We start from the raw sequence: 13,164 nt of genomic DNA on the forward strand, positions 1-13,164 counted from the left end.
GATTGGAAGCTGCTCAGAGCCGCACACTCTAACTAGATCAGCCAAGAAATCCGGTTTGAATTCTGACTGTGCGGCACCGTATACCGCCACGAGAGCCCAATCAAATCCATCAGCTTTCGAGCGCACCCTAAACTTAACAGCAAAATCTCCCATGACCACACTTCGTACTTCGAGGGACTCGCATCTAACACCGAGTAAGATCCCACCCGATCTTCCCCGCAGCGGCAGACAGTGCCAGTCGAAATCAATACCACCCAATAAAGTATTGAGAAATTGTGGCAAGAAATTAGCTTGACCAGTTTCCGACAGAGCAATAAAGTCCAACCTATGCTCGATAGACGCATCTGCAAGAAACCTTCTTTTAGCCAAGTCCTTGAGACCTCTGCTATTCCAAAAGATTCCTTTCACATCTCGTCTTGGAAATTTTTAGCCGTGCGAATCCTAGCACTCCTACGCACAACGGACATTGGGTAAATCTTCCGCTTCCATTTGTGTTTAGGGCAGGTCTCACTCTCCAGCCGGTCCTCACAACCAGGCTCAGGAGGTCTTGCTAGAGCATTCTCAACACTCTCATCTTCCTCCCCAGGCTCGGATAAGGGATTAGCAAGATCCGCACAAAAATTATCCAGCACCCGGACCCCCAAAGCATCAATATCGGAATCATTCATGGGTTTGACCGCTGCTAAGTTACGAATCATTTCTAAAGCCCTCTCGGCTTCTAAATCCAGTAAGTCATTAACAGAACTTGAAATTTCACCATCATTACTACCTAGTGAAATTCCTAATTGGTTTGCATCATCAATAATCTCATCGTTTAAAAAATGCAAAATGGAATTAGAAGTATTAACCGACATACCAGAAGTGACCTCAATGTCACGAAGCTTGGCCGCCCTCACGGCGCACCACTGCTGAATATCGTCCACCTCCGGATGGTCCTGAAGATGGCAACTCAACCGTCTCCCCTCAGAGACCAGATCCGGAATCCCGCCAAACACAATCACCTCCTCCCGAGTGAAGCTGCCCGGGGCGGGGCCTCTTGCCCCACCCCGAACACCAAGCCGGTCCCCACGGCCGGGAGATGGCACCAGGCCGGGTGATGGGGTAACATGGGCCGCCTGCCCTAGCTCCCCACCCAACCCAGCACGCCAACCAGAAGGGCGCACCGGCGCCAACGGAGGGCCGGCCACCCCAGACGCCGCAGGAGGAGAGGACCCCAAGGCCACCTGCCCCGGGCCCCCTCCAGGGATCGGAACTACCGCCTGCAACTCCGTCCAAGCGATAGGAGAAGAAGGTGCCGAGTTCACCAGCCCCGGACCCCCTCCCGAAGCAAGAGCCTCCATCACCGACATCTCGGCCGTCGCGATAGGAGAGGAGGACCCCGAGGCCACCTGCCCTGTGCCCCCTCCAGCGACAGGAACTGCCGCCTGCAGCTCTGTCGTCGCGCCAGGAGGACAGGGAGCCGAGCACACCAGCCCCGGACCCCCTCCCAAGGAGAACACCCACACGGCCAGACCCTCAGTCTGAGAAAGAACCCCAACATGGGTAGGAGCCTCCTTATCCTCTCCCCTGACCAAGTTTGGCGAAGTCCCAAGGACAGGACCTGAAGCACCCTCAAAACCCAAAGCGGGTAATGCGTGCTCAAAAGCCTCAAAAGACTCAACTCACTCACTCCACAATCTCGGAGGTGCAGAAGCCGGCTCGATTGACCCAAATCTCAGAGTGGTCATAGGCACCGAGGAGGGTGGAGCCGTCCCGTCCCCAGTAGTCTGAGCAGTAGACCCCTGTTCCTTGGATAACTCTCGTCCAGGATCAGTGACCGGAGACTCCTTTGCTCCCGCGCCATCATCACCCTCGTGCATATCATCATCAGTCGCGACATCTGCCTCGGCGAAGAGGCTATCGTCCTCAAACTCAATCCCAAGGCTGTATATCTGACCTCGATATGACCACTTAACCACATCAGGTACAAACTCAATGTCCAAAATACTAACCAATAACCGAGCTACCGCATGAGCTCTAGTGAAGGCCATGTTGTTGGGGAACATAGTAATTTCAAAATTTTCCTACGCACACGCAAGATCATGGTGATGCATAGCAACGAGAGGGGAGAGTGTTGTCTACGTACCCTCGTAGACCGTAAGCGGAAGCGTTAGCACAACGCGGTTGATGTAGTCGTACGTCTTCACGATCCGACCGATCCAAGCACCGAACGTACGGAGCCTCCGAGTTCAGCACACGTTCAGCTTGATGACGATCTCCGGCCTCTGATCCAGCCGAGCTCCGGGGATGAGTTCCATCAGCACGACGGCGTGGTGACGATGATGATGTTCTACCGGCGCAGGGCTTCGCCTAAACTCTGCGACGATATGACCGAGGTGGAATATGGTGGAGGGGGGCACCACACACGGCTAAGGAACGATCCGTAGATCAACTTGTATGTCTATGGGGTGCCCCCCTTCCCCCGTATATAAAGGAGCAAGGGGGGAGGCCGGCCGGCCCCTTGGGCGCGCCAAGGGAGGAGGAATCCTCCTCCTAGTAGGAGTAGGACTCCTCCTTTCCTACTCCTACTAGGAGGGGGAAGGAAGGGGGAGAGGGGGAAGGAAAGGGGGGGCGCCACCCTCCTCCTAGTCCAATTTGGACCAGAGGGGGGAGGGGGCGCGCGGCCCATGCTGGCCGCCCCTCTCTCCTTTCCCCTAAGGCCCATAAGGCCCAATACTCTCCCGGGGGGTTCCGGTAACCCCCCCCCCCGGCACTCCGGTTTTCTCCGAAATCACCCGGAACACTTCCCGTGTCCGAATATAGTCGTCCAATATATCAATATTTATGTCTTGACCATTTAGAGACTCCTCGTCATGTCCGTGATCACATCCGGGACTCTGAACAAACTTCGGTACATCAAAACTTATAAACTCATAATAAAACTGTCATCGTAACGTTAAGCGTGCGGACCCTACAGGTTCGAGAACTATGTAGACATGACCAGAACCATTCTCGGTCAATAACCAATAGCGGGACCTGGATGCCCATATTGGTTCCTACATATTCTACGAAGATCTTTATCGGTCAAACCGCATAACAACATACGGTGTTCCCTTTGTCATCGGTATGTTACTTGCCCGAGATTTGATCGTCGGTATCCAATACCTAGTTCAATCTCGTTACCGGCAAGTCTCTTTACTCGTTCTGTAACACATCATCTTATAACTAACTCATTAGTTACAATGCTTGCAAGGCTTAGGTGATGAGTATTACCGAGAGGGCCCAGAGATACCTCTCCGACAATCGGAGTGACAAAACCTAATCTCGAATTATGCCAACCCAACATGTACCTTCGGACCTGTAGAGCACCTTTATAATCACCCAGTTATCTTGTGACGTTTGGTAGCACACAAAGTGTTCTTCCAGTAAATGGGAGTTGCACAATCTCATAGTTGCAGGAACTTTGTATAAGTCATGAAGAAAGCAATAGCAATATACTAAACGATCAAGTGCTAGGCTAACGGAATGGGTCATGTCAATCACATCATTATCCTAATGATGTGATCCCATTAATCAAATGACAACACCTGTCTATGGTTAGGAAACATAACCATCTTTGATTAATGAGCTAGTCAAGTAGAGGCATACTAGTGACTTTATGTTTGTCTATGTATTCACACATGTATCATGTTTCCGGTTAATACAATTCTAGCATGAATAATAAACATTTATCATGATATGAGGAAATAAATAATAACTTTATTATTGCCTCTAGGGCATATTTCCTTCAGTCTCCCACTTGCACTAGAGTCAATAATCTAGATTACATAGTAATGATTCTAACACCCATGGAGTCTTGGTGCTGATCATGTTTTGCTCGTGAGAGAGGCTTAGTCAACGGGTCTGCAACATTCAGATCCGTATGTATCTTGCAAATCTCTATGTCACCCACTTGGACTTGGTCCCGAATGGAATTGAAGCGTCTCTTGATGTGCTTGGTCCTCTTGTGAAATCTGGATTCCTTTGCCAAGGCAATTGCACCAGTATTGTCATAGAAGATCTTCATTGGTCCCGATGCACTAGGTATGACACCTAGATCGGAAATGAACTCCTTCATCCAGACTCCTTCATTTGCTGCTTCCGATGCAGCTATGTACTCCGCTTCACATGTAGATCCCGCTACGACGCTTTGTTTAGAACTGCACCAACTTACAGCTCCACCGTTTAATAAAAACACGTATCCGGTTTGTGATTTAGAATCGTCCGGATCAGTGTCAAAGCTTGCATCGACGTAACCGTTTATGACTAGCTCTTTGTCACCTCCATATACGAGAAACATATCCTTAGTCCTTTTCAGGTATTTCAGGATGTTCTTGACCGTTGTCCAGTGATCCACTCCTGGATTACTTTGGTACCTTCCTGCCAAGCTTATTGCTAAGCATACGTCAGGTCTGGTACACAGCATTGCATACATGATAGAGCCTATGGCTGAAGCATAGGGAACATTTTTTATTTTCTCTCTATCTTCTGCTGTGGTCGGGCATTGAGTTTGACTCAACTTCACACCTTGTAGCACAGGCAAGAATCCTTTCTTTGCCTGATCCATTTTGAACTTTTTCAAAATTTTGTCAAGGTATGTGCTTTGTGAAAGTCCTATTAAGCGTCTTGATCTATCTCTATAGATCTTGATGCCTAATATGTAAGCAGCTTCACCGAGGTCTTTCATTGAAAAACTTTTATTCAAGTATTCTTTTATGCTATCCAGAAATTCTATATCATTTCCAATTAATAATATGTCATCTACATATAAAATTAGAAATGCTACAGAGCTCCCACTCACTTTCTTGTAAATACAGGCTTCTCCAAAAGTCTGTATAAAACCATATGCTTTGATCACACTATCAAAGCGTTTATTCCAACTCCGAGATGCTTGCACCAGTCCATAAATGGAACGCTGGAGATTGCACACTTTGTCAGCACCTTTTGGATCAACAAAACCTTCCGGCTGCATCATATACAACTCTTCTTCTAGAAATCCATTCAAGAATGCAGTCTTGACATCCATTTGCCAAATTTCATAATCATGAAATGCAGCAATAGCTAACATGATTCGGACGGACTTAAGCATCGCTACGGGTGAGAAAGTCTCATCGTAGTCAACCCCTTGAACTTGTCGAAAACCTTTTGCAACAAGTCGAGCTTTATAGACAGTTATATTACCATCAGCGTCAGTCTTCTTCTTAAAGATTCATTTATTCTCAATGGCTTGCCGATCATTGGGCAAGTCAACCAAAGTCCATACTTTGTTTTCATACATGGATCCCATCTCAGATTTCATGGCTTCTAGCCATTTTGCGGAATCCGGGCTCATCATCGCTTCCTCATAGTTCGTAGGTTCATCATGGTCAAGTAACATGACTTCCAGAATAGGATTACCATACCACTCTGGTGCGGATCTTACTCTGGTAGACCTACGAGGTTCAGCAGAAACTTGATCTGAAGTTTCATGATCATTATCATTAGCTTCCTCACTAATTGGTGTAGTTGTCACAGGAACCGGTTCTCGTGATGAACTACTTTCCAGTAAGGGAGTGGATACAGTTATCTCATCAAGTTCTACTTTCCTCCCACTCACTTCTTTCGAGAGAAACTCCTTCTCTAGAAAGGATCCATTCTTAGCAACGAATATCTTGCCTTCGGATCTGTGATAGAAGGTGTACCCAACAGTCTCTTTTGGGTATCCTATGAAGACACATTTCTCCGATTTAGGTTCGAGCTTATCTGGTTGAAGTTTCTTCACATAAGCATCGCAGCCCCAAACTTTAAGAAACGACAACTTTGGTTTCTTGCCAAACCACAGTTCATAAGGCGTCGTCTCAACGGATTTTGATGGTGCCCTATTTAACGTGAATGCGGCCGTCTCTAAAGCATAACCCCAAAACGATAGCGGTAAATCAGTAAGAGACATCATAGATCGCACCATATCAAGTAAAGTATGATTACGACGTTCGGACACACCATTTCGTTGTGGTGTTCCAGGTGGCGTGAGTTGTGAAACTATTCCACATTGTTTCAAGTGTAGGCCAAACTCATAACTCAAATACTCTCCTCCACGAGTAGATCGTAGAAACTTTATTTTCTTGTTACGATGATTTTCCACTTCACTCTGAAATTCTTTGAACTTTTCAAATGTTTCAGACTTGTGTTTCATCAAGTAGATATACCCATATCTGCTCAAATCATCTGTGAAGGTGAGAAAATAACGATACCCGCCGCGAGCCTCAACATTCATTGGGCCACAAACATCAGTATGTATGATTTCCAACAAATCAGTTGCTCGCTCCATAGTTCCGGAGAACGGCGTTTTAGTCATCTTGCCCATAAGGCACGGTTCGCAAGTACCAAGTGATTCATAATCAAGTGATTCCAAAAGTCCATCAGTATGGAGTTTCTTCATGCGCTTTACACCGATATGACCCAAACGGTAGTGCCACAAATAACTTGCACTATCATTATCAACTCTGCATCTTTTGGTTTCAACACTACGAATATGTGTATCACTACTATCGAGATTTAATAAAAATAGACCACTCTTCAAGGGTGCATGACCATAAAAGATATTACTCATATAAATAGAACAACCATTATTCTCTGATTTAAATGAATAACCGTCTCGCATCAAACAAGATCCAGATATAATGTTCATGCTCAACGCTGGCACCAAATAACAATTATTCAGGTCTAAAACTAATCCCGAAGGTAGATGTAGAGGTAGCGTGCCGACCGCGATCACATCGACTTTGGAACCGTTTCCCACGCGCATCGTCACCTCGTCCTTGACCAGTGCTCGCTTATTCCGTAGTCCCTGTTTCGAGTTGAAAATATTAGCAACAGAACCAGTATCAAATACCCAGGTGCTACTACGAGCTCTAGTTAGGTACACATCAATAACATGTATATCACATATACCTTTGTTCACTTTGCCATCCTTCTTATCCGCCAAATACTTGGGGCAGTTCCGCTTCCAGTGACCAGTCTGCTTGCAGTAGAAGCACTCAGTTTCAGGCTTAGGTCCAGACTTGGGTTTCTTCTCTTGAGCAGCAACTTGCTTGCTGTTCTTCTTGAAGCTCCCCTTCTTCTTCCCTTTGCCCTTTTTCTTGAAACTAGTGGTCTTGTTGACCATTAACACTTGATGCTCCTTCTTGATTTCTACCTCTGCAGCTTTTAGCATTGCGAAGAGCTCGGGAATAGTCTTGTTCATCCCTTGCATATTATAGTTCATCACAAAGCTCTTGTAGCTTGGTGGCAGTGATTGGAGAATTCTGTCAATGACGCTATCATCAGGAAGATTAACTCCCAGTTGAATCAAGTGATTATTATACCCAGACATTTTGAGTATATGCTCACTGACAGAACTATTCTCCTCCATCTTGCAGCTGTAGAACTTATTTGAGACTTCATATCTCTCAATCCGGGCATTTGCTTGAAATATTAACTTCAACTCCTGGAACATCTCATATGCTCCATGACGTTCAAAACGTCGTTGAAGACCCGGTTCTAAGCCGTAAAGCATGGCACACTGAACTGTAGAGTAGTCATCAGCTTTGCTCTGCCAGACGTTCTTAACGTCGTCAGTTGCATCAGCAGCAGGCCTGGCACCCAGCGGTGCTTCCAGGACATAACTTTTCTGTGCAGCAATGAGGATAAACCTCAGGTTATGGACCCAGTCCGTGTAATTGCTACCATCATCTTTCAACTTTGCTTTCTCAAGGAACGCATTAAAATTCAATGGAACAACAGCACGAGCCATCTATCTACAAACAAACATAGACAGGCGAAATACTATCAGGTACTAAGTTCATGATAAATTTAAGTTCAATTAATCATATTACTTAAGAACTCCCACTTAGACAGACATCTCTCTAGTCATCTAAGTGATCACGTGATCCAAATTAACTAAACCATAACCGATCATCACGTGAGATGGAGTAGTTTTCAATGGTGAACATCACTATGTTGATCATATCTACTATATGATTCACGCTCGACCTTTCGGTCTCCGTGTTCCGAGGCCATATCTGCATATGCTAGGCTCGTCAAGTTTAACCTGAGTATTCCGCGTGTGCAAAACTGTCTTGCACCCGTTGTAGATGGACGTAGAGCTTATCACACCCGATCATCACGTGGTGTCTGGGCACGACGAACTTTGGCAACGGTGCATACTCAGGGAGAACACTTCTTGATAATTTTAGTGAGAGATCATCTTAAAATGCTACCGTCAATCAAAGCAAGATAAGATGCATAAAGGATAAACATCACATGCAATCAATATAAGTGATATGATATGGCCATCATCTTGTGCTTGTGATCTCCATCTCCGAAGCACCGTCGTGATCACCATCGTCACCGGCGCGACACCTTGATCTCCATCGTAGAATCGTTGTCGTTACGCCATCTATTGCTTCTATGACTATCGCTACCGCTTAGTGATAAAGTAAAGCAATTACAGGGCATTTGCATTTCATACAATAAAGCGACAACCATATGACTCCTGCCAGTTGCCGATAACTTCGGTTACAAAACATGATCATCTCATACAATAAAATATAGCATCACGTCTTGACCATATCACATCACAACATGCCCTGCAAAAACAAGTTAGACGTCCTCTACTTTGTTGTTGCAAATTTTACGTGGCTGCTACGGGCTAAGCAAGAACCGTTCTTACCTACGCATCAAAAACCACAACGATAGTTTGTCAAGTTGGTGATGTTTTAACCTTCGCAAGGACCGGGCGTAGCCACACTCGATTCAGCTAAAGTGAGAGAGACAGACACCCGCCAGCCACCTTTAAGCACGAGTGCTCGTAACGGTGAAACCAGTCTTGCGTAAGCGTACGCGTAATGTCGGTCCGGGCCGCTTCATCTCACAATACCGCCGAACCAAAGTATGACATGCTGGTAAGCAGTATGACTTGTATCGCCCACAACTCACTTGTGTTCTACTCGTGCAAATAACATCAACGCATAAAACCTAGGCTCGGATGCCACTGTTGGGGAACGTAGTAATTTCAAAATTTTCCTACGCACACGCAAGATCATGGTGATGCATAGCAACGAGAGGGGAGAGTGTTGTCTATGTACCCTCGTAGACCGTAAGCGGAAGCGTTAGCACAACGCGGTTGATGTAGTCGTACGTCTTCACGATCCGACCGATCCAAGCACCGAACGTACGGAGCCTCCGAGTTCAGCACACGTTCAGCTTGATGACGATCTCCGGCCTCTGATCCAGCCGAGCTCCGGGGATGAGTTCCGTCAGCACGACGGCGTGGTGACGATGATGATGTTCTACCGGCGCAGGGCTTCGCCTAAACTCTGCGACGATATGACCGAGGTGGAATATGGTGGAGGGGGGCACCGCACACGGCTAAGGAACGATCCGTAGATCAACTTGTATGTCTATGGGGTGCCCCCCTGCCCCCGTATATAAAGGAGCAAGGGGGGAGGCCGGCCGGCCCCTTGGGCGCGCCAAGGGAGGAGGAATCCTCCTCCTAGTAGGAGTAGGACTCCTCCTTTCCTACTCCTACTAGGAGGGGGAAGGAAGGGGGAGAGTGGAAAGGAAAGGAGGGGGGGGCCACCCCCCTCCTAGTCCAATTCGGACCAGAGGGGGGAGGGGGCGCGCGGCCCATGCTGGCCGCCCCTCTCTCCTTTCCCCTAAGGCCCATAAGGCCCAATACTCTCCCGGGGGGTTCCGGTAACCCCCCCCCCCCCGGCACTCCGGTTTTCTCTGAAATCACCCGGAACACTTCCGGTGTCCGAATATAGTCGTCCAATATATCAATCTTTATGTCTCGACCATTTTGAGACTCCTCGTCATGTCCGTGATCACATCCGGGACTCCGAACAAACTTCGGTACATCAAAACTTATAAACTCATAATAAAACTGTCATCGTAACGTTAAGTGTGCGGACCCTACGGGTTCGAGAACTATGTAGACATGACCTAGAACCATTCTCGGTCAATAACCAATAGCAGGACCTGGATGCCCATATTGGTTCCTACATATTCTACGAAGATCTTTAGCGGTCAAACCGCATAACAACATACATTGTTCCCTTTGTCATCGGTATGTTACTTGCCCGAGATTTGATCGTCGGTATCCAATACCTAGTTCAATCTCGTTACCGGCAAGTCTCTTTACTCGTTCTGTAACACATCATCTTATAACTAACTCATTAGTTACAATGCTTGCAAGGCTTAGGTGATGAGTATTACCGAGAGGGCCCAGAGATACCTTTCCGACAATCGGAGTGACAAAACCTAATCTCGAATTATGCCAACCCAACATGTACCTTCGGAAACACCTGTAGAGCACCTTTATAATCACCCAGTTACGTTGTGACATTTGGTAGCACACAAAGTGTTCTTCCGGTAAACGGGAGTTGCACAATCTCATAGTTGCAGGAACTTTGTATAAGTCATGAAGAAAGCAATAGCAATATACTAAACGATCAAGTGCTAGGCTAACGGAATGGGTCATGTCAATCAAATCATTATCCTAATGATGTGATCCCATTAATCAAATGACAACACATGTCTATGGTTAGGAAACATAACCATCTTTGATTAATGAGCTAGTCAAGTAGAGGCATACTAGTGACTTTATGTTTGTCTATGTATTCACACATGTATCATGTTTCCGGTTAATACAATTCTAGCATGAATAATAAACATTTATCATGATATGAGGAAATAAATAATAACTTTATTATTGCCTCTAGGGCATATTTCCTTCACATGTCCACTCGCTCAGTCTTTCCAACCATGATGCCCAAGCTAGCAACGACCCTAGTATCCTGCATAGGCTTAGAAGGAGCTCCAGAGAAATGCAGCCACGCTTGGGTAAGATGCTTACCCTTAGGCTCCACCAGTTTCCGCTCATGGAACTCTAGGATGCCGTCTGTACCTACCACTTTGCACATCCCAAAACTTAGCAGCCTCTGCAAATCTTCCACCGACGGGAAGTCAGCTCTAAACATATTTGCCTCAAGACTGACGAGCTCCCAATGGAAGTCTCCAGGAGCTAGCTCTCGGAGTCGCTGCACAATCTGTGGCTCGGAGACTTGTCCTCTAGTCACCTTGACAATCCCAGTAGTCGTACTCTGAACCTCATCAGGAGCCTCCCTCTCATTCGGAGACTCAAAGAAGGTGAGTTCAGCATAGTACAATCCATACATCATAAGTGACGGTACCTGATCCCTCAAAAGCGGACACCCCTCCGATCATGGGCTGGTTTGCCACAAGTATCGCACAACACCGCCAAACACTCCGCAATAAAATGGCCCTTCTCGCCACAATGATAACATAACATTCTTTCCTTCTTGCGCGCCCACTTGGACGCCCTGTCCGAATCAGCCCTGTCCGACGCCTCCACAGAGATAGACCCCGAGCCTACATTCCCAGGAACCTCAACATCAGCGAGTGCCATCACCACCTCCATAGCCTGGGCAGACAACCCAGACTCCTCGTCAGCCCCACCAGCGGTTGTCTGCTCGACCACTACAGGTGGATGAGGCTGGCGTGGACGATAACGGCCACCTCGACCACCTCGGCCACCACGATGACTGCGAAAACCACCGCGGTGTCGATTTCCTGGACCGGACGCCCCTTCAACAAAGCCTCTCGTCGGACCCATGAAAGGCCTCTCAACCGAACCATCACTCTGCCAGGCATACCCCCGACCACCACCCGTGGACGAGGATCCCCGATGCTGACCATCTCCATAAGCATTAAACCCGTCATCACCCCATTGACCACGAGGCGCAGCCGTATTAGCTCCACCCGCCGATAGAAGCGGCGGCGGTGCCTGCGTCACCACCGGCGCGGCTCTAGATTGCGACTGCCGGGCGACAAAGTGCGCGGTCTCACGCCAGTCTGAGATGTCGCCGGTCGACAAAGAGGTGACTGCACACCTGCCGCAGCGGCCGACAAAGTCGGGTTCGGCACCGGGGGTCGCGGATTGACAGCACCACGGCTCGTCGCCGGCTGCGGCCCAACCACCGGCTGCGTGGTTCTAGCGCCCGGGGCACCATAGCCCCGGCCAGCCGCACCAACTCCGGTCGCCCCGCCGGCCGCAATCGGCCTGGGGCCGATCACCACGGGAGCAGCCCTGCCGGCACCAGCCCCCCGCGCCGGAGCACTTCCACCGCAGCCCGATCCCGGCGCAGGGCCATTTTCACGCCCGGCCCCCGGCGGCGGGCCATTTCCGCCCCTGCCAGCTCCCGGCGGTGGGGCCTGACTTCCGCGGCCAGCGGCACCTGCCGCTGCACTCTTGCCCGGAGGCGGTGCAGCACCTCTGCCGGCCATGACCCTCAGCGGGGGGGTGCGCTTCGCCCGCCCAGCACCACGATCGCAGAAGGCAGGCCGGCCACAACGAAAAACCCTAGCCTGCAGCTTCTACAGACGCCCAGGGAGAACGAACGTGCATGGGTCGAACGAAGGAGGCGACGTAGTGCTCGGGATGGACTGGGCCACATACCCAGTCGCTTCCATCCCAGCTACACACGGGCCCGGCTCACTCAGAACCGGCCCACCCCCTGGCGAACCCAGCTCGCGGCCCAACAAGGAATTCAAATGATGCGCCCGAGCGATCGCGATCCCGATCGGCTGAACAGCCGGCTGCGCCGCCACGGCCGCCGCCGGCATCAGTGGATGCCTCGCTCGCCGCCCCGATCTCTTCTTCCTCCGAACCGTAATCCACGAATCTGGCTTAATCAAATCGAATAGCGTAAGATTAGGAATACTAACCTTCAGGAGCGGACCCTTCCAAGGTCTGATTGCCATCGCCGCCGTTCTCCGGTGAACAACTCGACGGACCATCCCCTTCCCCTCTCCCGCGTGTAGCCCAACCCTCGCCGGATCGTCCGCCGGCAGGATCGAGTCTACCGTCGTGGCAACGTCATCCTCGTCGTAACCCGCACTGAAAAACTCACAAACCAAGTCGGACGGGGTTGGCATTGGCGGCGTAACCGCCGGATCTTCACCGTCCTCGTCCGCCGATCCGGCAAGCGCCCAGAAACGGCCGCCAACACCCGGGCGAGGCGTAGAAGCCGAGGGCCGCGCCCCGACGGCCGTCGCCCCGTTCACCCGCGGAGTCGCCCATCTTGTCTAACCTCTGCAACCAAT

Source organism: Triticum dicoccoides, chromosome 5B (assembly GCF_002162155.2).
Source record: "Triticum dicoccoides isolate Atlit2015 ecotype Zavitan chromosome 5B, WEW_v2.0, whole genome shotgun sequence".
Classification (NCBI taxonomy): domain Eukaryota; kingdom Viridiplantae; phylum Streptophyta; class Magnoliopsida; order Poales; family Poaceae; genus Triticum; species Triticum dicoccoides.